Below are 27087 nucleotides of genomic sequence, written 5' to 3' on the forward strand. Positions count from 1 at the left end.
TCCCACCAGTTCCTTGTGGGCAAGAAATGATTGAGATGCCTTATTTTTAGTAGATCCCCCAGCCTCATTCTGGTACTGTTTTTATAGATTGGCAGAACTCCTAGTCTCCCAATTCCCTGATATGCTGTGGCTTTCCATCTGACAACTAGCTTGGGTTTTCCAGAGACACAGAGTAAGTATATTGTGCCTTCTGTCTCTTAACTGGAGTTCAAGACATTGAACAGGAGCCTCATGATGCTGTTTGAATCTTTCATTGTTATGCCTATGCCTTACCTAAGGCGCTATCCTCTCTCAACCTTTCATTCCATTTCAGGATGTTGGTTTCCCTAATCTTCTGACATTTCAAAGTACAAGTCAAGGACCAGTCAAAATTCCCATCCAAGTATCAGAAAGAAAAATAGGCAAAATAATTATAATTGCTCAGTCATTTTTCAGTTGTGTCTCATTCTTCATCACCTTTTTTAGTGTTTTCTTGGCAAATATACTGGAGTGGTTTGCCATTCCTTCTCCAGCTCATTTTATAGATAAAGAAATTGAAGCAAACCGGGGTTAAGTGACTTGGCTCAGGGTCACACAGCTAGTAAGTGCCTGAGGCCAGATTTGAACTCAGGTTTTATTGACTCCAGACCTGGAATTCTAGCCATTATGCTACCTATCTGCCATAATAATAATAATGAAATAATAGCTAGCATTTATATAGTTTTAAGGCTTAATAAGCACATTAAGGTTTACAAAGAGCATAATATGCATTATCTCATTTTATTCTTAAAACTAGCCTGAGAGATAAGTATTATAATTGTCTCCATTCTACAGAAGAGGAAACTGAGGCAGAGAGTGGTTAAGAGATTTGCCCAGGGTCACATGGCCAAGTATCTGAAGATGGATTAGCATTCAGGTCTTTCAGATTCTGGGCCCAGCACTCTATCCACTGCTCTACCTAGCTGCCTCTGGAATTAGAGTAAATTAGTAGTAATTAGAGTAAATCCTATGGCATTATTCCTGGTGGCATTATAGATTGTCAGCTGGACTGAACTCTAACCTGTGGATGGTCAGAGCCAAACAGAGTAGGCTAGATGCAGGAGAGTCAGGAATCAAACAGAATTTTAATTTCAAAGTAAGGGAAACAGCTGGTAAGCAAGGAGGCAGATTAGACACATATGCTGGGGCCCTGCCCCTAGTGGGGGAGGACCCATGTTGGTGTGGCTAAACCTTGATTTATATACTTGTGGTTAAACAAAGAGTCAAACAATGCAGTATAGCAACTGTAGTGAGGCAAAACCAGCAACAGTAAGGCCAGGTTGTCTAGTGACAAAAAGTCCGTTCATAGCCAGGCTTCATGTCTGGGCCTGTTGGTCCTTTCCCAAGTTCCGGGACCATCAATTCATCCAGAGGGTGAGCACAAAGGATTGTTGTTATGCCAAGCTCAGGGCACAGCCTGTTTGCTGGGCCTTAGTTCTAGAAACAGGGTGTCTCCTAATAGTATCTTAACAAAACCTAACACAAGCTGTCTTCACTGAGCTTTCTGCCCTCCCTAGATTCAAGTATTCCAGCGTCATTACTCTTGTGTGTCACTGTGAGCTTACTGTACAGGTGCTCCATTTTTGGTAGATATTATATTTAATCCAAGTAAAAGATTCTACAGAATGTCTTCAGTTCTCAATTTTTTTCTTCTACATAGCACTGGGGATTCAAAGCATTGTATCTAGCCCCTTCCTACTTTTTCAGTCTTTTGGTACTTAACTGCAATCTGGACATACTGGCCTCCTTGCCATTTCTCAACCATAACACTCTTATCTCCTGACTTGAGGCATTTTCATTGACTGCCCTCATGTATGGAATGTTCTCCCTTCTCATCTCTACCTCTTAGCTTCTCTGGCTTCCCTCAAGTCTCAAATAAAGTTCTACTTCCTCCAAGAGGCCTTTCCCAGTCCTCCTTAATTTTAATACCTTTGAGGCTGCTCCCAGGACTTAAAGCCAGGTCTTCCTTATTCCATGGTCATCTCTCCATCCAGTGTATAAGAAGACCAAACAGCCCACAGCAAGTGTTTAGTTGTAGTTCAATTCAGTTGCTTCAGTCATGTCCAACTTTCTGTGACCCCATTTGGAATTTTCTTGGCAAAAATACTGGAATGGTTTGCCATTTCCTTCTCCAGTTCATTTTACAGATGAGGAAACTGAGGCAAACAGAGTAAAGCAGCTTTCCCAGAGTCACATAGGTCATAAGTGTCTGAGGGGAGATTTGAATTTAGGTCTTCCTGAGGCAAGGTCCAGAGCTCTATCCACTGTGCCACCTATCTGCCCAAGTGTTTAGTAAGTGTTTTCAAATTAGACTGAATTGAATATAAATACCTCCCACGTAGCACTGCGGTTTCAAAAAGCATGTTTGTAAGGTTGAATCTGGGTATATGATACTATACTACAAATTGTCTTGTAATTTCCTGTCTTGTCGTATGTTGTAACAACATTGTAAAGTGGACCAGATGCCATATCTTTCATGACTTGGTACACCTGGGGCACCCAAAATAGCTTCTTTCCTAGACATATGGTACCCCTAGAACAAGTAAGTAATAAACCTTGATTTTAAAATGAAACAGATTATTGTCCTGAAGAAAGTCAGTTCCTTCTTAGTGAAACTGATGGAAAGCACATGGTTAGTCAAAGGTAATGGTGCAGAATTTGTAGAACAAAGGCTAAAATAGACAACTGAGACATTGAACAAGAAACAATTGAGAGAGATATTTGGGAGCTTTACAAATGTCATAACATAAGAATGCTTCCATCTGGCAATCTCAACATCATCTACCTGAAAACTCACATGGAGGAGAAAACCTGCCAGTGATCCATCAGGCAAGTAAACAAGGAAGAAGCATTTATTAAGTGCCTACTACATGCCAGGCATTGTGCTAGACACTGAAGATACACAGACAAAAATGAAAACAGCTTTTGCTCTCCAGGAGCTGTGAAAAATGCTTGTCTCCAAGGAAAAGTCTTTCATGTTGATCACAGAGTACCCACAGGGGAAAAAATCCTGCATATGGGATGAATATGGAAGAATATTCACTTAAAACTCACATCTTTATAGATAGCAGAGTCTACAGAGGCAAGAAACTCTATAAGAATGTTCTAAGTGGCAAAGTCCAGTCAAGAAGCATTTATTATGCACTTAGTATATGTCAGGGACTATGTTAAGCACTAAATATCAAAGAAAAAGCAAGAACATAATCTTTACTCTCAAGGAGTTCACATTCTAATGGGGAAGATAACATGCAAACAATTATGTAAAAGATGTATTCAGAGGTAATGTCAGAGGGAGGACACTGGGGGACTAGAGGAGGGGAAGGATTCTTCCAGAGAACTCACCTCAAGTCCAATCTTTAATTCATACTAGTCATGTGACCTTGAGGAAGTCATTTTCTGTCTTTAGGTACCCCAGGCAAGTCACAAGGATGATAAATTTATGTTTGATTTGCCAAACTACAATACTAGAGGAAGTTTCCAGAGTGGAAGTCCTCCATAGAAGAACCGCAGGTTCAGACTAAAAAGAAATGAGGCAAAATGCAGTGAGCAGCTAGACAAAATTGGTTAAAAACTAAGGACCATTATGTTTTACTCAATTGGTAATATCCCACATCACAAAGAATATTTGATTCTGTCTGAACAGACTGTAGGCAAATAGCAATGAGATATTTTTAAAAATATTACTACTATTACCAATAATGTTAATAATAACCAACGTGCACATAGTGCCATACAATTTTCAAGATATTTTAAATGTATTGTTGCTTGTTGGTTCTTATAAAAAGAACTTTATATCAGCTTTTAAAACATTTTTCAACTTTTAAAAAAATGCATCTCATATTAAATATATACTCTGGTAAGCCTTGAACTTTGAGGTTTTCTAGATAAAGCAACCAAGTAACTATGGAAACTGAAAACAGATTCAGTGGATTCAGATTTGTTTCTTTGTTATGAAGAAAGATACATAACATAGTCTCAGTCTATCCTTAGACCTCAGGTTTTTGGGGGGTTTTTTAAAGAGATATTCAAAATATATTATATATTGGGTGTGCAATTAGTATACTAGAGTTTAATAACAGCACACTAGGCTTAGGTAACCATTCTGAAGAATAACTGATAGGTGGCATTTTAAAAAATTTATTTTCTCAATTTTTTTGTTTTTTATAGCTTGGTCCCTTTAAATATGCACTTCTTTCCTCCTCCAATGAACTCCTCCTTGTAACAAAGGGGGTGGGGGTTTCAAACACTGTGTATTTCCTCATCTCTCTACCAAGATAACAACAAACAACAATAACATTTATACAGCACTTACAGTTTTGAAAAGTGCTGAACTTGTGATGTCATTTGGTCCTCACAACAACTTGTGAGGTAGGTGCTATTATTATCCTCATTTTACAGATAAGGAAACTGAGTCAGGTAGAGATTTAAGTGACTTACTCAAGGTCACATAGCTAATGAGTAACTGAGGACTTACACTAATACCCTTCCTTGACTTCAGGTCAAGTATTCTTACACACTGTGCCTGCCACCTACCTCCAGAAGAGATACATGTTTCATCATCTATTCTCTGTGACCATGACACATCATTACAATTAATCAGAGATGATTGTCTTTTAGAGTTGTCTTGATTTATATTATTATAGATATTGTGCTTATTAGTCTCTTGTCTGGCTTTCTTCATTCTGCATCAGTTCATATAAGTCTTCCCACATTTCTTTAAATTCCTCATATTTGTCATTCTTTATAGCATAATAATTTGTCATATTCTTTTAATGAGTTGTTTTCTTCAGTTAGCTTACCTCCTTTTCCATTTGGTCAATTCTACTTTTTAAAGAGTTGTTCAGTGAATATTTTTTCCATTTCATCAATTGTATTTTTTAAAGGAATTGTTCTATTTTTTTTACTGCCTCTCTAATTTGTATTCTGTAAAAAATAAGGATTATAACAAAACCTACCTTCCAGGGTTGTTATGAGGATAAAATGAGATCATTTTTGTTAAGTGCTCATGAACCTTAAAGTGTTAGAAAAATGCTAACTAATTATTATTAATATTGGTATCTTTTTTCAGATACCTAACATATAAAAGTGGCTCTGTAAAAAACTCAAATTTGTGAGATTTTAAAACTGGAAGGGACCTTGAGAGCATCTAATCTAAGGTTTGAGGAAACTGAGGCCAAGTGTTAGAACAACAAAGAGATCATGATCCTCCTGGGGTTCCTAAGGGGACAGTTGAGCAGCATTCGTGTTCAGTGGCTCGGAACTAATGAAACACATTAGGTTCTCTTGCACATGAGGGCTGCCTGTAGTCAGCATATCACAGCAAAGTTGTCATTTAAATCCAGTTAAACACAAGTCAAGACATCACCCCATTATGTCATTGGTCCTCTTCAAAAACAAGGGATAATTAACAGCACCAACATCACAACAGAGAGACACAGGGTTTTTACTGCTGGTATTTGAAGATTCTCCCTAGTTGTCCTGCCTATTGTTTCAATTTTCAAAACATCTCTCATATAGGTCTCCTTCTCTGAACACAGTCACCATCATGATGCAGGCCCTCATTGATATTGATATTGACTATTGGGGAGGCTAGGTGGCGCAATGAGTAGAGTGCCGGCCCCGGAGTCAGGAGGATCTGAGTTCGAATCCAGCCTCAGACACTTAACACACACATACAAAAAAACCTAGCTGTGTGATCTTGGGCAAGTTACTTAACCCCAATTGCCCTCCAAAATAAAAAAAAATAATAATTAAAAAAATTAAAAAAATATTGACTATTGATATAGTATTCTAGTTATTCTCTCTCCCTCAAGACTCTCCCCAGTCTAGTTCATCTTCCACTGAGCTTCCAAAGTGATCTTCTTAAAGCACAGCTCTGACCATGTCATCCTCTACTCAAAAATTCCAATGGTTCCCTATTACCTCCAAGATCAAATATAAAATCTGGCTCTTAGCTCCATTCCTGGCACATAGTAGGTACTTAATAAATATTGAATGAATGGATGACAATCCTCAGTTTGCCTTTTAAAGTCCTTTATAACTTCAACCCTTACTATCTTTCCAGCCTTTTTACAACTTATTCCCCTCCATGTATTGTACAGTTTGATGGCATAGACCTCCTTGCTATTCCTCCCAGGAGAGACTTCATCTCCAGATCTGCTGAATTTTCATTGTCTGTCCCTCATGCCTGGAATGCTCTCCATCTATACTTCTAGTTCCTGGATTCCCTACGAAGATCTTTCCTGATTCTTCTCTACCTCCCCCATCCCTCCCCACCTCTTACTGCTAGTACCTCCCATCTGAGATTACAAACCTACATATATATTGTACGTCATAGCTATTTGCATTTTTGTTTCTCCTATTCGAAATGTGAGTTTCTTGGGAGCAGGGACTATGTTTTTACCCATCTTTGTATCCCTAGCACATAGGGCAGGGCCTGGTACATAGTAAACACTTAATAAATGCTTATTGACTAGCTTGTTGATTTTGAGAATGTGATATGATTGAAGGTAAACTAAGAGATAGATGGGACCTTATTACAATGACAGTGTGGCTATGGCCATCTGGCATTTTTTTCTTTGTGTCAGTAGGCATTTTTCACTTTTACTATAGTGTTCCCTTATTGTTTGAGGGAGGGAATGAGTTTGGAGGTTAGAAGAGTGAATGCACATAGAGGTTGTGTCCCAGACCAGGTTGTCAATCTTCCTGAGGTCTCAGGCACAAAGAATACTAAAGGGCCTCAACTGTAATGAATCTATTCACAAGGTCAGCAAAAACTGGGACTTTGGCAGCACCTTCTACACTATTTTGTCTCACTTAGAAGACTTTTCTTGTGAGAGACTGTGTGATAGTCCATGTCCTAGGCACTTGCACTAGGTAGCTAAATTTCTTTTTGAATGAAAGACAGCTCTCCTGACCCCCAGCTGTGCATTCCTTTGCTTTTCTTCAAATACCCTGTGCTTTCTCACCACCAAGGGCAGTGTCTACCTGTCACCAAACTGTCTGTACCTCTACCCTCTACTCTTCCTAAGCTTTAGTGAATTGCCTAAGGCACACAGAGCTTACCTGGGCTCTTTTTATCAAGCTAATTAATACCAATTGAAATGTGAACCCAGGTCCTGCCTAGCATTCTATCACCTTGTCACAAGTCTCTTAGCTTACAGCTGGGTGGTGCAGTAGCTAGAGCACTGGGACAGGAGTCAAAAAGATGTGAATTCAAATCCAGTCTCAGACACTTGCCAACTGATTGACCCTGGGCAAATCACTTTATCTCGGTCTGCCTCAGTTTCCTCAACTCTGAAATGGGGATAATAATGGCACCTACCTCCCAGGGTAGTTATGAGGATCAAATGAGATAATATTTGCAAAGCACTTAGCACAGTACCTGGTACATGGTACTTAATAAATGTTTATGCCCCTTAATTAAAGGATTTGTTCTGTAAAATTTGGACTCAGTCAAAAGACTGCATCCAAGGAGGTAACATGTGGCCTCAAGGCTGCAGGTTCCCCACCTGTGGCACTAAAGCAACCAACTGCTCCCCTTCATCAGATTAACCCACTACAGAGAAAATAGTGAAGAGATTGAGCAACCTTGACACCACCTCTTCTCCTACTAGTCCTTCAGTGCCTCAGTCTCACAAACAGATTGGCAGATTGCAACAATTATGATAACAGCCGACATTTATGTAACACTCTGAGGTTGGAATGGTGCTTTGCATACATCATCTCACTTGAGCCAGACAAAAACCCAGTTAAAGAGCCCAACTTGTACCAGAAAAACTATCCAATGTTGGAGGCAATATGGTGCAGTGATGGAAAGGACTGTGAATTTGGAGTTCAAATCTTAGATCTTCTGCTTACTACCAGTACAATCTTGTAGCCACTTCATCTCTCTCAAGCTGTTTCTTCATCTGTAAAAGTGAGTGAGTTAGATCAGATGGACTTTAAGGTCCTTCCAGTTCCAAATCTATGATCCTATCTTGAGCAGTTTGCCTGATATCTTACAGTCATGGTATCAGAGAATTTTAGAGTTGGAAGAGATCTTAGCAAACTTCTAGTCCAACCCATAGCAATAACAATATCCAGTCTCTGTGTGGTCATCAAGGGTCTGCCTGAAAACTTCCAGCCTGGAAAGGTCTACATCACCTTCCAAGGTAGCCCATTCTGTTTCTGGACACATCTACATCTTGAAAGGCAAATGAAGAACTCTTTGTAAATTTCATAATTCAGCTTAAGGTGGAATAGGAATAAGCATTTATTAAGTTCACATTCTCTTCCAGGCACTGTGCTAAGTGATTTACAAATATTACCTCAGTTGAGACTCACAAGAAGCTTGAGAAATAGGTGCTATTATCTTTCCTTCCCCTCTCCACCCCATGCGTGCCATTCTACAGATGAGAAAACAGTGGCAGTCAGAAGTCTAGTGACTTGCCCAGGGTTACCCAGATAGTAAGTGTCTGAGGCTGAATTTGAACTTGTGTCTTTTTAACTCTAGGCTCAGTGCTCTATCTACTGTCACCTAGCTGATTGATTGTTATCCAATCATTTCAGCTCTCAGAAATGTTTCCCAGAGTACTAGCCTGTACACTTTCTTGTAATACAGCCTTTGCTACTATCTTTGATTCATCGTTACTTTCTCTCCCTCAATATCCATAGCAAAATGAGTTGCTAAATCCTGTGAAATCTACCTTCACAATGTTCCTTATATCTATCTCCTCTTTTCCATGCTTCCTATCCCTACCTAGTTTAGGCCTTCATTCATATATCACGTGATTTACTGAAATACCGTGTTTCCCCGATAATAAGACCTATCCCGAAAATAAGCCCTCCCCTTACTATGTAAGATTCCTCTAAAATAAGCCCTCCCCCGAAAATAAGCCCTATTGAGATTGCTACTGTAGTGAAGGTGATCCCCTGCGCTACACGCTACATTATGGTACCCTCTGTATGCACCGCCCCCCCCCCCGGGGTGAAACACATGCCACGCTCCGAGCTGTATCCAATCAGAGCTGCAGCAGTGAGCACGTCATCCTGTTCTTCCCCAGTGATTTGCTTGCTGGCGCCATTGAGAGCAGTGCCGCGGAGGAGAGCTGAGGCAGGACAACATAAAAACCCGGTATGTAAGTGGGAGTGAGGGGGCATGATGGAGGATAAAAAGGGCATGATGGAGGAAAAAAGAAGAACTCAGGGGGCATGATGGAGTGAAAAGAAGGACTGATGGTCATAATTTTATTATTCTGTCTGTTTTGACCCCCAGACATGAGTACAAAAAGGAAGAGCTATACTGTTGAGTATAAGAAAGCAATTGTAGAGGAGTCACATGGCAAGAATCTTGCAGTTTTCTGTAAAGAAAAACTTTTGGATCTTTGAATGGTCAGAAAATGGAGAGCAGATTATAATAACCTCAATCAACAGGTGGATGAGGGAAAAGGGAAAAAGCACAGGTCTGGATCAGGTCAGCAGCCCTTATATCCTGACTTGGAGATCCTCATTGGTGAATGGATTGCTGACAGGAGAGCAAAGGCCTTGGTTGTGCGCAGGGCTGATATTCAAGCATTTGCCCTTTCAATGGCACCAGAGTTTGAAATGGTCTCAGAAGGATTCAACACTGGTTGGACGGTTTCCTTCAATGGTATGAACTGTCCCTAAGAAGATCAACAACACTGTTTAAGCTGGAAGATGCTGAAGTTATTAAACGTGCACTTGCATTCAAGTCCTTTATTGATAGGATCGACATTTCCAAGTACCAAACCTGCAATATGATTGCTATGGATGAAACTGCAGTGTTTTTGGGACAAGGATCTCAAACAACAATTCATCACAGGGGTGCAATGTCAATCTACATTCCCACCACTGGCTATGAAAGTTCACGGGTCACCTGTGTTTCAGCAATTCGTTTGGATGGAAAGAAAGCCACACCTCTAATCATCAGTAAGGGCAAGAAAGATAAGATTGAACGTGTATCTGGCATTTACGTTCTTGAAACCGAAAAAGCCTGGTGTACACAAGCCGTTATAAGAAAGTGGGCTGATTTAATGCTGCCACTTGTTATGCGAGGTAACCAAAGAGGTCTGATAGTCTGGGATTCAGCCAGCACTCACCGCGCTAAAGAAATGAAGAACTTCCTTGCAGAGAGAAGAATAGATCAAGTAATGATTCCTGCAGGAATGACTGCCTATCTCCAGACCCTTGATATTGCAATAAACAAGCCATTCAAGGACCATTTGCGCATGGAAGTCAATGACTACATTGAAAATAGAATGGAAAGAAATCAGCGTGGAAACTTTGTGAAGCCCTGTCTGCAAGAAGTCGTGACTTGGGTGAAGAAGTCATGGGATAAAATTACTGACAACTGTGTCACAAAGGCACTACGACGAGCAGGTTACCTGGACAAGACATATTCATTTAAAGAGAGCTATATTGCTGGACATGACAGATTGGGCCCACTTCTTCTGAAGGAAATGGAAGCGCAAGACATCCAGGACGGAATTCAGGGTATGGACACTTATGACGATGTTGTTGAAGAAGATGACATGATCATTATTGAATAAAGGTACATTTTTTTGTTCACATTTACCTGTTTATTAAAATTTCTGTCAATGTTCATTAAAATAAGCCCTCCCCTGAAAATAAGCCCTCTGGTGTTTTTCTGTCCAAAAAATATAATAAGACAGTGTCTTATTATCAGGGAAACACGGTATCCACCACAAATCTCACTTTTTTTAGTGTATTCTCTCTGTAGTTCATTCTATACAGCACTAGTTTCTAAATACACAGTATATTCCTCCCCTGCTAAACAAAAAAACTTCAAGTACTCCCCATTTCCACTGATTTAAGTATTAATTTATTAGCCTGGCACTCAAGGCCTTTCATTATGTGGCACCAACCTTCCTCTCTAACCTTATTTCACATTATCCCCCTTCATAGACTCTGTGATCCAATCAAACCAGATTGTTCAGTATGAACACATCCCACACATTCTTTCTTCCTTACCTTTATTCATGCCATTGTCTATACCTGGCATTCTGTCCACCCACAGAATGGTAGAACTGGAAGAAACCAGCTTCTCCACCCAGTACTCAAACAAGTAAATTCTCTACAACTCACCTGACAAGTGGTTATCCCCATTTACTTGAAGACCCACTACTTCCTAAGGCAGCCTGTTCTACCTTTGGAAACTTTAGAAAGTCACCTAACACCCCCTCTTCACTGATGAAGCCCTATGTGTCTCTTAAGGGTCACATGATTTATTCTGTCTTTCATGAAGCTAATTTGTATTGTATATATACTGTTTTATATATATATATTATATATGTATATGTATATATATACATATATATATATCCCTCTATCTGATATGCCACCTACCTGCCATAATAATATAATATGGTTCTAAGTATATTAAAATTAATTTTATGAAGTTGTATGTTTCCCACTCAGTTTATTTTTTCATTAAGACATGGTAGTTGCATGAAGGAGAAATGAACATTTTAAAAGTATATATTTTTTTCTATATCACTCTTACTTTCCAATAAACCACCCTTCTCAGGTCATTTCTTATAATAAAGAAAAATAAACTGTCACAGCAACTGTATCTGACAGTGTATGTGATATTCTGCCCCTGTAGTTCACCACCCTCTCTACCAAAAAGAAAGAAGGATGTTTCATTATCAGACCTCTGGAACCAAAGTCGGTCATTGCATTCAATCCATATTTTGATGCTTTTTAGTATTGCCTTAATTTACATTATTTTTTTTAAAGCAATTGGGGTTAAGTCACTTGCCTGTTATTTCTGGGTGTGGTACTAAGTATCTGAGCCCGGATTTGATCCCAGATCATCCCGACTCTGGGGCCAGTGCTCTTACTCGCTGCGTCACCTGGCCGCCCCTTTTAATTTACATTATTGCAATTGCTGTATATTGTTCATTCAGCAGAAGCAAACAATTCCCAAGATGGAGCTCCAAATTGCACAAGCAATCTTCAACAATGAAACATTGCACTAAATAAAGTCTTTTCCACCAAGAGGCCTATACTGCCAAAGCATATTTTTTTATTTGGAAGACTGTTGTGTATAGTAAAAGGAGTAAATGTGAAAAAATGCCCCAAAAAGAGGTAAAGATAGCATTGTCCTTTCTACTGATCCCACAGTTTTGTGTAACATAAAAGAAGGAAATTGTCATCCTCACATATACATACATACATACATACATACATACACACACACACACACACACATACACACACACACTACTCACCAGTCCAATGGAGAATAATGAGAGTATTAAAAAATCATTTCTAGGCATTTCCTATAATGCTCTCTAATCATATAGTAGTGACATGAAAAACAAATTAATGTATTGGTAGCCTTTATCCTTGAGCGTGAAAAACTTAACAGAAATTTCACAAAAGCCTAGGGAGAAATGTGCCATTGTATGTGCAGAAATGTGTTCTTTGACTTAGAAGAATTTCATGTAATTAAATAAATTCAAGTTTTTTACAAAAATATAGGAATATTATCCAATTTAGCTAGAAATAAATGTGTACATATAATAATAATAATAATAGCTAATATTTAATTAGCATTTACTATGTGCCAGACCCTGTGCTAAGCACTTTACAAATATCATCTCATTAGATCCCCACAACCCTGGGAGGTAGGTGCTATTATTATCCCCATTTTACAGATGAGGAAACTGCAGCAAACAGCAAACCAAGATCAAGTGACTTGCTCAGGGTCACACAGTTAATAAATGTCTGAGATTGGATTTAAACCCAGGTTTTCCTGACTCCAAGCCTAGCCCTGTATCCAATATGCCACCCACCTGCCATAATAATATAATATAGTACTAAGTATATTAAAATTAATTTATGAAGTTGTGTGTTTCCAATTCTTAGTTTATTTTTTCACTAATTTTTTTGCTCTTTCATTAACTCATTAATTTTCTTTTTTTGGGCCTTTTTTTGGGAGGGCAATTGGGTTTAAGTGACTTGCCCAAGGTCACATGGCTAGTTTTTGTTTTAAGTGTCTGAGGCGAGATTTGAACTCAGGTCCTCCTGACTCCAGGGACAGTGCTCTATTCACTGCACCACCTAGCCGCCCCATAACTCATTAATTTTCTAAAAAGTTGTAGCAAAAATATGAACATATATGTGTGTTTATTCATAGATAGATAGATAGATAGATAGATAGATAGATAGATAGATAGATAGATGATAGATAGATAGATAGATAGATAGATAGATAGATAGATAGATAGATAGATATAGATATGTATTGACAGAGTATATGGAGAAAGTGAAGAAGGGAAGAGAAAGACAGAAAGACAGAAGAAGAGAGATCATAGGAAAAGGGCAGAGAAATCCTTTTCATATTAAGGGCCATTGATCCACAGAAAAGTTAACTATGAATAACACAAAAGCAAATTGCATAACAAGCATCCACTTTGAGAAGTAAGTATATAGGATCAAAATATTGTGTTTGCCACAACTTGCTAGAGAATTAGTGAAATAGCAAAAGAATAAGTGGAAAAGTGAACTAAGAACAAGAACTTCATAAAATTAATTTTAAAATACTTTAGTACTATATCATAGTTAAAAGCAAACAAAAGAAGAGGGGAATGTTGGAAGGAAAAGGCTTTCTTCTAAGAGAATCGATATGTTTGAGCCTCAGAAGGTTACTTCTATGGAAGTTGTGTCCTTCTAGCGATTTCCCTACATTTGGGGATGATTTTTATGTTTAATAATAAGGGATTCTTCAGGCTTGGATAATTATGAAAAGGCAGGTACAAACAACCTCCGCATGATCGGCTCTTTTCCTAGCAAGGTAACTTATTTACTTACATGTTGCTGTGTCAGGCTCTTAATGACTTTCATGGAAAAGATCCTGGAGTGCCATTTCCTTCTCCAGTGGATCTATTTTGTCAGACAATCAGAGGTTAAGTGACTTACCTAAGGTCACATAGCTAGTAAGTTTCTGGGACTAGATTTGAACTCAGGTCTTCCTGACCCAGACTCAGTGAGTGCTCTCTATCCATTGAGCCACCAGCTGCCTCTGATTTACTTCAATCAGAACACACATATTGATCTAACTCTAATTGCCAAACAATACAATATAGGTGTTGGAAAAATGCATAATAACTAATTCCTAAAAAAGCTTAAACCCATTTATCAAATACTGCTTAACAGACCTTTATATCACATAGAATCCCAAAATCCCAGATTTGAAAGAAAACAATTGAGACAATTTACCCAGACAATACATAACTAAACAAAAATCCCCTCTAAAAACATACCCTACGAACCTTAGTTTTAAGACCTTCCATGATGGAGAACTCACTACTTCCTGATGCAAATCATTCCACCTATAAGAAGAGCTCTAATTTTTTGTAAGTTTTCCTAGGGGCAGCTAGGTGGTACAGTGAATAGAGCCCCAGCCCTGGAGTCAGCAGGACCTAAGTTCAAATCTAACCTCAGACACTTAACACTTACCAGGTGTGTGACCTTGGGCAAGTCACTTAACCCCAATTGCCCTGCCTTCCCCCCTCCCCCAAAAAAGTTTTCCTAAAATCACTTCTAAATTTGCTTCTTTGCACACCTTACAACTGTTACAATTAGTTATGATCACTAGGCCAAGGATAGCAAATTTAATTCCACTTCCATGACAGCTATCAATACTGATGTGACAAAAAATATTATAAATATATATAATGTAAACTCTTCCCATATTTCTTTGGACAGTACAAAATAATTATCATCTAGTCTATGTCCCACTTTTTAGCTAGAAAGTACAATTCCATACTTTATTTATTTCCTATGTGCAAGTGGTAGGCTGATAAATGTTTAACAACTTTATTTTTAAATTTTTTTTTAAGGAAAAAAAAGTCATTCTGACATACTTTTAAGTTCAATCTGCATTAATATTTTTTCCATCACTTTCCTGTCTACAAAATCAGCAAAACAAAAAACTAATCCATGATTTTCAATGTTTGCTGATTTCCATGATATAAATGTTCAGCCTGAACACTGAACAATTAGTTATGAAGAGCTTGATCAGTTTAGCTCCCACACACAATGGGGGACTTTGATTTGGCAAATCACTTGCCATTTCTAGGCTTCAATTATCTCTCCTGTAAAATAAGGGTGTTGGACTGGATGATCTCTATGATCTCTTTCATTCTGAAATCTATTTATCTGTGATCTGTATATATAATGACCATGATATTGAACTCATAGAATCATTGAACATTCAAGCTGGAAGAGACCATTACTAGATTTGTTATACAATCTATCAGTAGCTAGAATAGAAGACTTTGAAGACAAAAAAACATTAACAGTGTCAACAGCTAAGAGGTAAATGAAGAGAGACAAACCACAGCCTAATATCCCTAATAACAATGACACAAAATTTTTAAATAAAATATTAGCAAATAGGTTACAACATATTAGAAATTCTATATACTATGACAAGGTTGAGTTTACACCAGGAATACATGGTTGGTCCAACATAAGGAAGATTAAAAATACAGTATCTTAATATAAATAATAAAAACCTTATGATTTTGTCCAAAAAATGCTTTAAAAGACTTTTGACAAAATTCAATATCTGTTCCCATTAGAAACTTTAGAGGCCATAGGAATAAGTAGATCTTTCCTTAATTTAGCGAATATTATCTATTTAAATCCAAGAGCAACCATTATATGCAATGGAAAAAAAGTTAGAGCTCTTTCCAATAAGATCAGGAATAAAGCAAAGATGCTCATTATCACAACTACTATTTAATGCAGTGCTAGAAATGCTTGATATAGCAATAAGACAAAAAGAAAGAAAGAAATTGAAAGAATAAGTATAGGTAAAGGAAACAAAACTGTTATAGATGATTTGATGGCACATTTAGAGAACTCTAAAGAGTCAACTTAAAATTAATTGAAACTATAAATTCAGCAAAGTTTTTGGATATAAACTTGTAAGGGTTATGGGATTTAAAGATCTTCCATGCCCTGTTGGACTTGCTGATGTAGCAGGAAGGGGCGGAGCAAGAGGAAGCGGAAGCCAAGCTAGCGTTCCTGCGTTGGCTGGCGGTGGTGGTGACGGCGGCAGCAGCAGAGGCAGTGGCAGCGCGAAGCCCTTTTTGAGTTAGGACTGCTAAGGACTTTCTGCTAAGGACTCCTGCTGAGGACTGCCAGGGGCCGGAGCTGCTGGGAGCGCGCTTCCAGGACGCTGGGTGGTTGCTGTGTGTGGGGAGAGGAGGACCTTTGCCTGAGGTAGCCTGTTCTGTTTTAAAGGCTTGAAAATGTGGGTGCTTTCTACTTTATCTACCTGTGCCAATATCATAACTACTCTGATGGCTTTCACTTTCTGGTTTTGGGACTCAATCTTTTGGTATCTTAATAAATTTTCTAGTTTATTTCCTCATATGGCAAACATGACGTATTTTGTAATGGATAATTATATCAGCATATTTGTAATCTCTATAGGCATTGTGAATATGGCATTGCTGATACAAAACTAAAGCCACATAAATCATCAGAATCCTTGCATATTACCAATAAACCCAGAAGGAAGTATTAGGAAAAGAACTGCATTCAAAATTACTTCAGAAGCAACAATATATCTGGGAGTATACTACCCACTTAGGAACTTTACAAATCCAATGATTAAGTACTCTTTACAGAAATAAAGACAGACCTAAACAGAGAAATATTAATTGCAAATGGATAGATCAAAGCAACATAATAAAAATGATAATAGTGTATAATTTAATTTACTTATCTAGTACCAATCAAAATGCCCAGAAAATATTTATAGATCCTGAAAAAATAATAAAATTCATACTTTAGAAAACTAAAAGTAAGGAATAAAAAAAGATGAAAAATCTCAAAGTTAATGATGAAAAGAAGTAAAAAGGAAGGGAGTCCGTCAGTACCAGATTTCTAACTGCACTACAAAATAAACATTAAAATAATTTGACACTAAGTAAGAGAAAGATTGAGAGAGACAGAAAAAGAGAGAAGTGGGGGGGGGGGGGAAGAAGAGAGGGAGGAGGAGAGGAAGAGGGGATGATCAGTGGAACTAGTTATACAACATACAGAAGCAAACACAATGACAGTGTTTGAGAACTCCCCAAGCTCTAGTCGCCAGGGGAAGGACTCACTATTTGACAAAAACCACTGAGAAAAATGGACAGTAGTCTGAAATGAATTAAATGTAGACCAACACCTCACCCCATATACCAAAATGAAGCTCCAAGTGACCTGGATACAAAAGATCACACATCATAAACAAATTAGAGGGAAAAGGAAGAAATTATCTTTCAGATCTACAGATGGGGAAGAATCTGTGACTAAATAAGTAATAGGAAGGATCATATAAGATAAAATAGACAATTTTGCTTATATATAATTAGATTTTTTGCATAAACAAATTTAATATTGCAAAAATTAGAAGGCAAATAGGTAACTGGGAAAAATCTTTGCAATAAATCTCTCTGATAAAGGTCTCATTTCCAAGATATATAAGGAAATTATTCAAATTTATGAGACAAAGAACAATTCCCAAATTGATAAATAGGCATCAGTTTTAACCAGTTTTTTTTTGGGGGGGGGGGTTGTTTTTTTTCAAATGCTTTAACTTCTGATTTACATCATTCATTTCCACCAGATTTTGAGTTACAAATTTTCTCCCCATTTTTCCCCTACCCACCCCCCCAAAATAGCAGTCCCACAGGATATCCCCTCTTCCAATCTGCTCTCTCCCATATTTTCTCCCATACCCCTTTCGACTTATCCAGTGGATCTCTATGCCCTAGTGCCTGTATATCTTATTTCCCAATTACATGTAAAATAGTATTGATAATAGTATATATATGCATACACACACACACACACACACACACACACACATATATATACATACATATTTGAATATTTGATATTAAAACTTTGAATTCCAGATTCATTCCCTTCCTCCCTTGTCAACCACCCTTACTGGGAAGATAAGCAGTTCAGTATAGGATGTACATGTGTGGCTAATGCAAAACAATAACATAGTAGATATATTGTAAAAGACTGACTATATTTCCCAAACTCCTATCCCACCTCCCACTTATTCTATTCTCTACTTTGATCCCATACCTTTTCAAAAGTGGGTGCTTCCTCCCTTCCATCCCAACTTCCCTCCCCCCAGCCTGCTCTCCCTTCCATCATCCCCCCTCTCATCCCCTTCCCCCGCTACTCTCCTGTAGGGTGAGATACACTATTTAGTGTGTATTTCATTCCCTCCTCAAGCCAAATTCAATGGGAATAAGTTTGACCCATTCCCTTTTGCCTTCCTATTTTCCCCCTCCATTGTAACCATATCCCCTTGCCTCTTCTGTATGAGATAGTTTACCCCATTCTGTATCTCCCCATCTCCCCTCATTATATTCCTCTCTCACCTCTTAATTTCACCTATTAAGAATTATCCCTTCCTGTTAAATTGGTCCTGTGCCCTCTATCTATATATACCTGTAAACATATATACACACATTCACATATGTATTCATATGCCCATATACCCTCATATATATATAATTTCTATTCCCTTCAACTACTGAGAAAAGTTTCATCAGTTACAATGATTGTTTTTCCATGTAGGAATGTAAATAGTTCAACTTTAATAAGATCTTTGTGATTTTTTTCCCCTGTTTACCTTTTCATGTTTCTCTTGCTTCTTCTATCTGAATGTCGAATTTTCTATTCAACTCTGGTTTTTTTTCATCAACAATGCTTGAAAGTCCTCTATTTCATTGAATGACCATATTTTCCCCTGAAACATGATACTTGGTTTTGCTGGGTAGGTGACTCTTGGTTTTAATCCCAGTTCCTTTGACCTCCGGAATATCATATTCCAAGCCCTTTGATCCCTCAGTGTAGAAAAGCTGCCAGATCCTGGGTTATCCTGATCGTGTTTCCACAATATTCAAATTGTTTCTTCCTGGCTGCTTGTAATATTCTCTCCTTAATCTGGGAATTCTGGAACCTGGCTATAATATTCCTAGGAGTTTTCTTTTTGGGGTCTTTTTCAGGAGGTGATCAGTGGATTCTTTCAACCTCTATTTTGCTCTCCAGTTCTAAAACATCAGGGCAGTTTTCTTTGAGAACTTCCTGGAGGATGATTTCTAGGTTCTTACTTTGGTCATGGCTTTCAGGTAGTCCAATAATTTTTAAGTTATCTCTCCTGGATCTATTTTCCAGGTCAGTGGTTTTTCCCATGAGATATTTCACCTTGCCTTCTATTCTTTCATTTCTTTGGATCTGTTTAACAGCATCTTGATTTCTCATAAAGTCATTAGCTTCCATTTGCTCCAATCTAATTCTGAAGCAATGATTCTCCTCAGTGAGCTTTTGAGATTCTTTTTCCATCTGGAAAATTCAACTCCTCATTGCCTTTTTGAGCCTCTTTTGCCATTTGAGCCAGTCTGTTTTTTAAAGTGTTATTTTCCTCAGTCAGGCTGTTGACTCTCATTTCATAATTTTCTTGCATTGTTCTCATTTCTCTTCCCAATTTTTCCTCCACTTCTCTTATCTGCTTTTTAAGGTCCTCTATGGCCTGTAACCAGCTCATATTTTCCTTTGAAGCTTTTGGTGCAGGAGTTCTGACTTCACTGTCTTCCTCCTGCTCCATGCTTTGCTCCTTTTTGTCCCCAAAATAGGAGTCTAATGTTCAAGTCTTCTGTCTGCTTTGTTTCCTTTGCCTGGTCATGTTGCCCCTCAGTCACTTGACCCCTGGGCCTTTTGGCACAGTAGGACTCTGCCACCAGACAGAGGAGATTTCATCCCAAATGCTGGGGTTTTCTAAGTTGCCGGAGGTATTAGATGGGTACCCTCTCTGAGGTCTCCACACTCTCTGGCAAGCTGGACATACACACCAGGACCTCCACCCTAGACTGCAATCCAGGTCCAAGCAGGTTAAAGCAAGAGCGATTACCCCTCAGACTGGTGCTTGGTCCCCTTACACTCTCAGGCCAGGAGCTGAAGCTGCCACGTGGAGCTAGCTGGCTATGCCAGTGCCTCAGTGGTTTCTTGCCCCAGGGGCAAAAGCCACGCACTCCCATTTACTGGTCCCAAAGTCCAGACTGCACTGACCTCTCACTTTGTCCTTCGCATCTGTGTGTTGATAAATCTGGAAATGGCCACAGCTGCTGCTGATCTGGAGTCCCTCCTGCAGGGGCTGGTCAGGCACACCCTGGGACTAAAGCCTGGGTGTGGGGCTGGGGTTGGCTCCCAGAGTGCTGCGCTGGCCAATTCCTGCTGGCCTGCTGGGCTGTCCTCAGTGGGAGGTTAGCTTCTCTGTGTCATTTTGTGGGTTCTGCAGCTCCAAAGTTTGTTTAGAGTCCCCTTTTACCTGGATTGGGGAAGGTAGAAGCAGGAGCAGCGGGGAGGTCCTGATTGCACTCCGCCATCTTGGCTCCGTCCCAGTTTTTTTTTAAAGAAGAAATCCAAATTATCAATAACCACGATGAAAAAATGCTCTAATCGCTAATAAAGAAATGCAAATTAAAGAAACTTTAAGGTTCCATCTTATTCCTACCATTTTGTCAAAGAAGAAAATGACAAATGTTACAAGGGCTGTGAAAAAATACGTATACCAGAGCAGGTTGGTCCATCCATTCTGATAAGAATCTTGGAACTATTTCTACAAATTTAGCAAATTTCTTTCAATTCATCTATACCACTTCTAGGCCCATATCCAAATAAATTAAAGAAAAGAAGGGAAAGGATCTGTATATATAAGCCCTATCCCAAAATACATTGGTATGGACTCTTTCCTTATTGGTGGAGATGAATATTTTACTCTGCATGAGGGGGAAATTGATGAAAAGGGAGAGTTCTTCAATCTTTGACAGTTCTCCTTCTGGACTCTTCAAACTGGAGTCTTCATTCAAGATTCAGGTTTCAAGTCTTCAAGCATTGATGGCTTTGAAAGAGAAGATGGAAAGGGTCAATCCTACTTCAGGTTGCTGACAGAAAAGACTCAAAGAAGTAATGAGAGGAGCTGGCAATGTCTAACATGCTCTTCACTACCATAGAGACTTTGTGGAGTTTCCCTTTGGGTTTTATCTAAGACAATCTCTCGGTCATTTTCTCACTCTTAATGGAAGAGCCCCTTAACTCTGTATTATCTGGTCTATACATGCATATGTACACACATACGTACACACATATATATGTATGTATGTATATATGTTTATATTATTTCCTCTATGGCCTATTAAAGTGGTGTATCTAAGGGTATTATGAGACTCAAATGAGATAATGGAGGTAAAGCACTTTAAAAACCTTAAAGTACTATATAAATACAGGTTATCACCACCACCACCAATAATCATAATCATTACTATTAACCTATATTCACCAGACCTCCAATATGATGACTTCATTCCCTGAGCTTTCGACAAGTTCTCCTGAGCTCAAGCAGTAGAGTGTTACAGGATTGTGCCAGCAGATGTTTACATATATGTGGTGGGGGCAGGGGGGAGAAATGGAGGGAAAAGCACACGATTTTAACTTCAAACTACTTATTACAACTTTTCTAGTCAATAAATCAAGCCCTGATTTATAGATTGCCAATTTCTGAGATGTGAATGCTCACAGTGAAAATTTAACTATATGTTGGGATAATCTAAAAAAAATGAAAGGGTAGGAAAGAGGAGTGCACTGAGAAAAGGAAGAAGGGAAAAAAAGGATGTAGAAAATTATCTCCCATAAAAGAGTTGCATAAGGAAGAACTTTTACAATGGGGGAAGTAGGTGGTGGTGGTGGGGGGGGGGGGTGACAGGCAATGTTTGAACTTCACTTTCATCAAAATTGGTTGAAAGAGGGAAGAATACACACACACACACACACATTCAATTAGGTACAGAAATCTATCTTACCCAACAGGTAAGTACAAGGAGAAGGGCATACAAAAAGGGGGATGGGATGATAAAAGAGAGAGCAGATTAGGGGAAGCAGTCTTTTGAAGTAGGATGGGGTAAAAAGAGAGAGAGAAAGATAAACAGAAGAAAATAGGATGGAGGAAAATACACAGTAATCATAACTGTGAATGTGAATGTAATGAACTCATTTATAAAATGAAAGTGATTGGCAAAATGGATTAGAAACCAGAATCCAACAATATGCTATTTACAAGAAATATACTTGGGGTGGGGGGGAGGGGAAGAAAATTTGAAACTCAAGGAACTATGGAACTGGAGGTTGTAAACTAAAAGTAAATAAATTAATTTTTAAAAAAGAAACATACTTGAAGACTAAAGATACACACAGAGTTAAAATAAGGAATCTATTATGCTTCAGCTAAGGTTTATTTTTAAAAAGGCAGGGATAGCAATCATTATAGACAAAGCAAAAGTTAAAATATACCTAATTAAAAGAAATAATCAGGGAAACTATATTTTGCTAAAAGATATCACAGACAACAAAGTAATATAAATACTAAACATATATGCAACAAATAGTGGAGCATCCAAATTCTTAGAAGCACAAACAAAACCAAATGTAGCTAAAATTAGATGGAAAGCAGGAAACCGGAGAGGAAAATGTACAGTAAGTTTCTCTGATAAAGACCTCATTTCACAAAAACAAAGGAACTGAGTCAAATTTGTAAAAACAAATAAGAGCCATTACTCAATTGATAAATTGTCAAGGGATATGAATAGGCAGTTTTTAGAAGAAATCAAAGCTATCAAGTCATATGAAAAATGCTCTAAATCACTATTGATCCTTTATCAGTCATTTTCACTCATGTCCAATTCTTTCTGACCCCATTTGGGGTTTTCTTGGCAAAGATAGTGGAGTAATTCACCATTTTCTTTTCCAGCTCATTTTACAGATGAGGAAACTGAGGCAAATAGGGGTTAAATGACTTCCCAGAGTCACACAGTTAGTAAGTGTCTGAGGCCAGATTTAAAGTCAAGAAGAGGAGTCTTCCTGACTCCAGGCCCAATATTCTATCTACTGTACCACCTAGCTGCCTTCACTATTGATTAGAGAAATGTAAATTAAAACAACTCCAAGGTACTACCTCACACTTATCAGATTGACCAACATGACAGAAAATGAAAATGACAAAAGTTGGAGAGGATGTGGAAAAATCGGGATGCTAAAGCACTATTGGTGGAGTTGTAAACTGGTCTAACCATTCTGGAGAATAATTGAGAGCTGCCCAAAGGGCTATAAAACTGTGCATACCCTTTGACCCAAACATGTCACTACTAGGTCACATCTCAAAGAAATCAAAGAAAAATTAAAAGGATTTATACATACAAAAATATTTATAGCAGCTGGTGGTAAAGAATAGGACATTGAGGGGATGCCCATCAGTTGGGGGATGGTTGAACAAGTTGTGGTATATGATTGCGATGCAATACTGTTGGCTCAGAATATAAATCACAGTTTAGTCTGTTTTGGCCAGAAACCCTGAGAAGCCATTCTTTGCCTCATTTTTTTTTTATTAAACCTTAATCACCAAATAGGTGCTGCCTTAGTCAAACTGAGATCTGTTAAAGACCTTAGCTTGTAAAGGCCAAGGTCTCCCATTGCATCCTGAGGTTAAGATGTTTGTACAACATACATATATACATATGATAGTATATAAATTTCAAGGATTGTTTCATTTTTTATCTTTTTATCCCAGCACCTGGCATAGCACCTGACACATAGTAGGTACTTAATAAATGCTTTTGATTGACTAAATCCTTGATATACTTATGTATATACATATACATAGATATCCTATATATAAATGCATGTATATATCATGTTTTAATTGTTTTATAAATTAGGTTAATATTCAATTTTTATTATATTAGATGTAAATATATTAGATATAAATTCATATTATTTAATTGTAATTATATTTTTAATAGTTTTAAGTTTGTTGTTGTCCTTTGCTGTTGAAGGGGACCAAAATGACATCATTATGGTAGAGTCAAGTTACAATGCACCCAACTGTGGCTGATCAGACCAATCAATACAAGTTCAGAATGCTCTACCACAGGTTGGGCACAAATAGTCCATGTGAACATTTGGAGCTTTTCTTTTGAGCTATTTTAAATCTGCTTTGCTCATAGAGCACAGCACCTTCTCTGATGTGGGTATGCCATGCTGAGCAGTCCTGTGCTAGTGTCTCTCATGTCACACAATCAAATACAAAATTCTTAAGAAAGGCTTTGAGTGTCCTTGTATTGCTTCTTCTGACCACCATGTGAGCACCTGCCCTGTGTGAGTTCCCCATAAAGCAGTCTTTCAGGCAAGCATATATTTTATATTTGAACAATGTGGCCAGCCCATCATAGTTGTGCTCTCTGCAGTAGAATTTTAATGCCTGGCAGTTTACTTCAAGAAAGGACCTCAGTGTCTGGTATCTAATCCTGCTGTCTTGCTTTCCCAGTCACCAATGGAGTGAAATAAGGCTGCGTGCTTGCTCCCGTGCTTTTTAGCATGATGTTTTCAGCCATGTTGTCAAATGCCTTCATGAGAATGAACATGGCATCAAAGTCAGCTACCACACTGATGGTAAATTCTTCAGCTTGAAAAGACTGCAAGCCAAGACCAAAGTGGAGGACATGTTGGTGCATGATTTTTTGTTCACAAATAATCATACACTCAATGCAGCCTCTGAAGCTGAGACGCACCAAAGTATGACCCATTTCCCTGCTGCTTGTGCTAATTTTGGCCTAACAATTAATACCAAGAAAACACAGGTGCTCCATCAGCCAACACCATACCACCCATATGTGGAACCATTGGTTACAGCAAATGGATAAGTTTTGAATACTGTTGATAAGTTTGCTTACCTTGGCAGTATACTTTCCAGGGATGTACACATCAATAATGAGATTGACGCACGAGGATGACGCCAGATATACCTCAGTGTTTGGGAGGCTCCAAAGCAAAGTGTGGGAGAGAAGCATTAGACTGTCTACCAGACTGAAGGTCTACAAAGCCCTTGTGGTGATCTCATTGTTGTATGCCTGTGAAACTTGAATAGTAGATCAGCACCATGGCAGGAAACTCAAATGCTTCCATTTAAATTGTCTTAAATTTTTTTAATTTAAATTTTAAATGTTAAGCTATTAAAGCTTAAAATTACACTAAGACTTTTGAAATAACTTAAATATCTTTGATGCAGTTGATCTCTTATTCTACAATATAACCAGGTCAGTGGCAACAGCTACATCCCAGAAACAGGCTCATACAAGATTTGCCAGGCCCACTTCAAGGAGTGGGTGTAGATCTCAAAGTAGGCCCTGGCCTTTCCCAAATCTAAATTCTTTGATAAAACTCCTCAGAATTCTCTCCCTGCAGTCATACATCCAGGACCACACCCTCCTTCCTTGCTCACTATGTTAAAATGCTCAAATTTTAAATAATCCTGTGAGGAAGAGAGAGGAAGGAGGATATGATCCTACATGTATGAGTGGAAGGAGAAGATTCTGAGGATTTTTATTAAAGGATTTAGATTTGGGAAAGACATTTTAATGCAGTGAGCCCTAGAATATTTTCCCCTTTCTCCTCCCTTTCCTATCTGAGTAACTGGGAAAAATAAAGTATTCACCCTAAGGGTATAGTGCTATGGACTCAGTGTGGAGGTTGTATACTTTAATGTCTTAAAAAATTCAGTATTTTGTCTTACCTTAATAGTAAATTTTAGTTGTTCATTTTTTAAATGTTTAGTTAAATTTTAGTTTCTTTAACTTGTTAAAAAAATTTTTCCTTTATTATTGAATATTCAACAAATATCTACCTTAAATGAAATTCCCCTTAAATGAGTAAAAATAAATGAAATTCCCTGGATGCACACCCCCATGACCTGCTGTTCATGTTATTCCTAGGGATATATGAGATCATTTTTGCAAAGTCACTTTGCCATCTTTAGTTATTAGAGCACTTCCAGTTTATTTGTTTTGGTCTGAAAATATGATTTCATTGGTGTAGGGAACTACCAATGAGGAAACTCTCTCTCCCAAAAGAGATTGGAAACTGATCTACAACTTAAAGTCTTTAGAAATCACTGGTGGACAGGGCGGCCAGGTAGCACAGTGAGTAAGAGCACTGTCCCCAGAGTCGGGATGACCTGGGATCAAATCCGGGCTCAGACACTAAGCACCCACCCAGAAACACCTCGCTGTGTAACTTTGAGCAAGTTACTTAACCCCCAATTGCTTAGGGGCGGCCAGGTGGTGCAGTGAGTTAGAGCACTGGCCCTAGAATCAGGATGACCTGGGATCGAATCCGGGCTCAGATACTTAACACCACACCTAGAAATAACTGGCCATGTAACCTTGAGCAAGTTACTTAACCCCAATTGCTTAAAAAAAAAAGTCACTGGTGGGCAGCACTCAGTAAATATTGACCCTTTATCAGCATCATCATTATGTGTGTGATGATGGCAGGGGAAGGTTAGAGATACTGCTGTTGATATTGACAAATCTGAGGCATCCAGAAGAGAAGAGAAAAAGGTAAGGAGTATTGTGGGGAAGGAAGGTTTCCCCTCATCTTATAGAAGATTAGACTACTACTTAGCAAATTGCCTGTTTCCCCTGCAAAGCTAGTGAACTATGCACTACAGAATCATGAAATTCAACAGGGAATGTGTGTGCAAGGTATGCAGGGGTGGGGAACCTGCAGCCTTGAGGCCACGTGTGGCCCTCTAGGTCTTCAAGTGCAGCCCTTTGACTAAATCCAAACTTCACAGACCAAATCCCCTTAATAAAAAGATTTGTTCTGTAAAACTTGGATTCAGTCAAAAGACTGAACCTGAGAACCTAAAGGGCCACATGTGACCTCAAGGCCACAGGTTGCCCACCCCTGGTAGAGACATATATTTCCAGATATTGGCCACTATATGCACTCATTTTATTTAATGATGCTTATTATTTCCAAGGATTGTTTTCTGTTTCTCCCACCCCATATTGGTTTTTAATTGAAATGAACTGTAAGCAATAGTGATGTAGAAGAAGAGGAGGAGGAAGAGGAGAAAGGAAAGGAAGGAAGGAAGGAAGGAAGGAAGGAAGGAAGGAAGGAAGGAAG

General features: G+C 38.5%; 1 long non-coding RNA gene across 1 annotated transcript in view; it reads right to left on the reverse strand.

The window, feature by feature from the left end:
• LOC138149087 (uncharacterized) overlaps window positions 1-25382 on the reverse strand; it is a 62403-nt gene extending 37021 nt beyond the window's left edge. Inside the window, exon 1 of the long non-coding RNA XR_011165237.1 lies at window positions 24852-25382. This is a non-coding gene — a long non-coding RNA (uncharacterized lncRNA). The remainder of the gene's footprint in view (window positions 1-24851) is intronic.
• Window positions 25383-27087: the final 1705 nt, after the last annotated feature.

This window comes from Petaurus breviceps, unplaced genomic scaffold (assembly GCF_028583685.1).
Source record: "Petaurus breviceps papuanus isolate PSGF00001 unplaced genomic scaffold, PetGlider_PUasm1.0 90845, whole genome shotgun sequence".
In the NCBI taxonomy this organism is placed as follows: domain Eukaryota; kingdom Metazoa; phylum Chordata; class Mammalia; order Diprotodontia; family Petauridae; genus Petaurus; species Petaurus breviceps.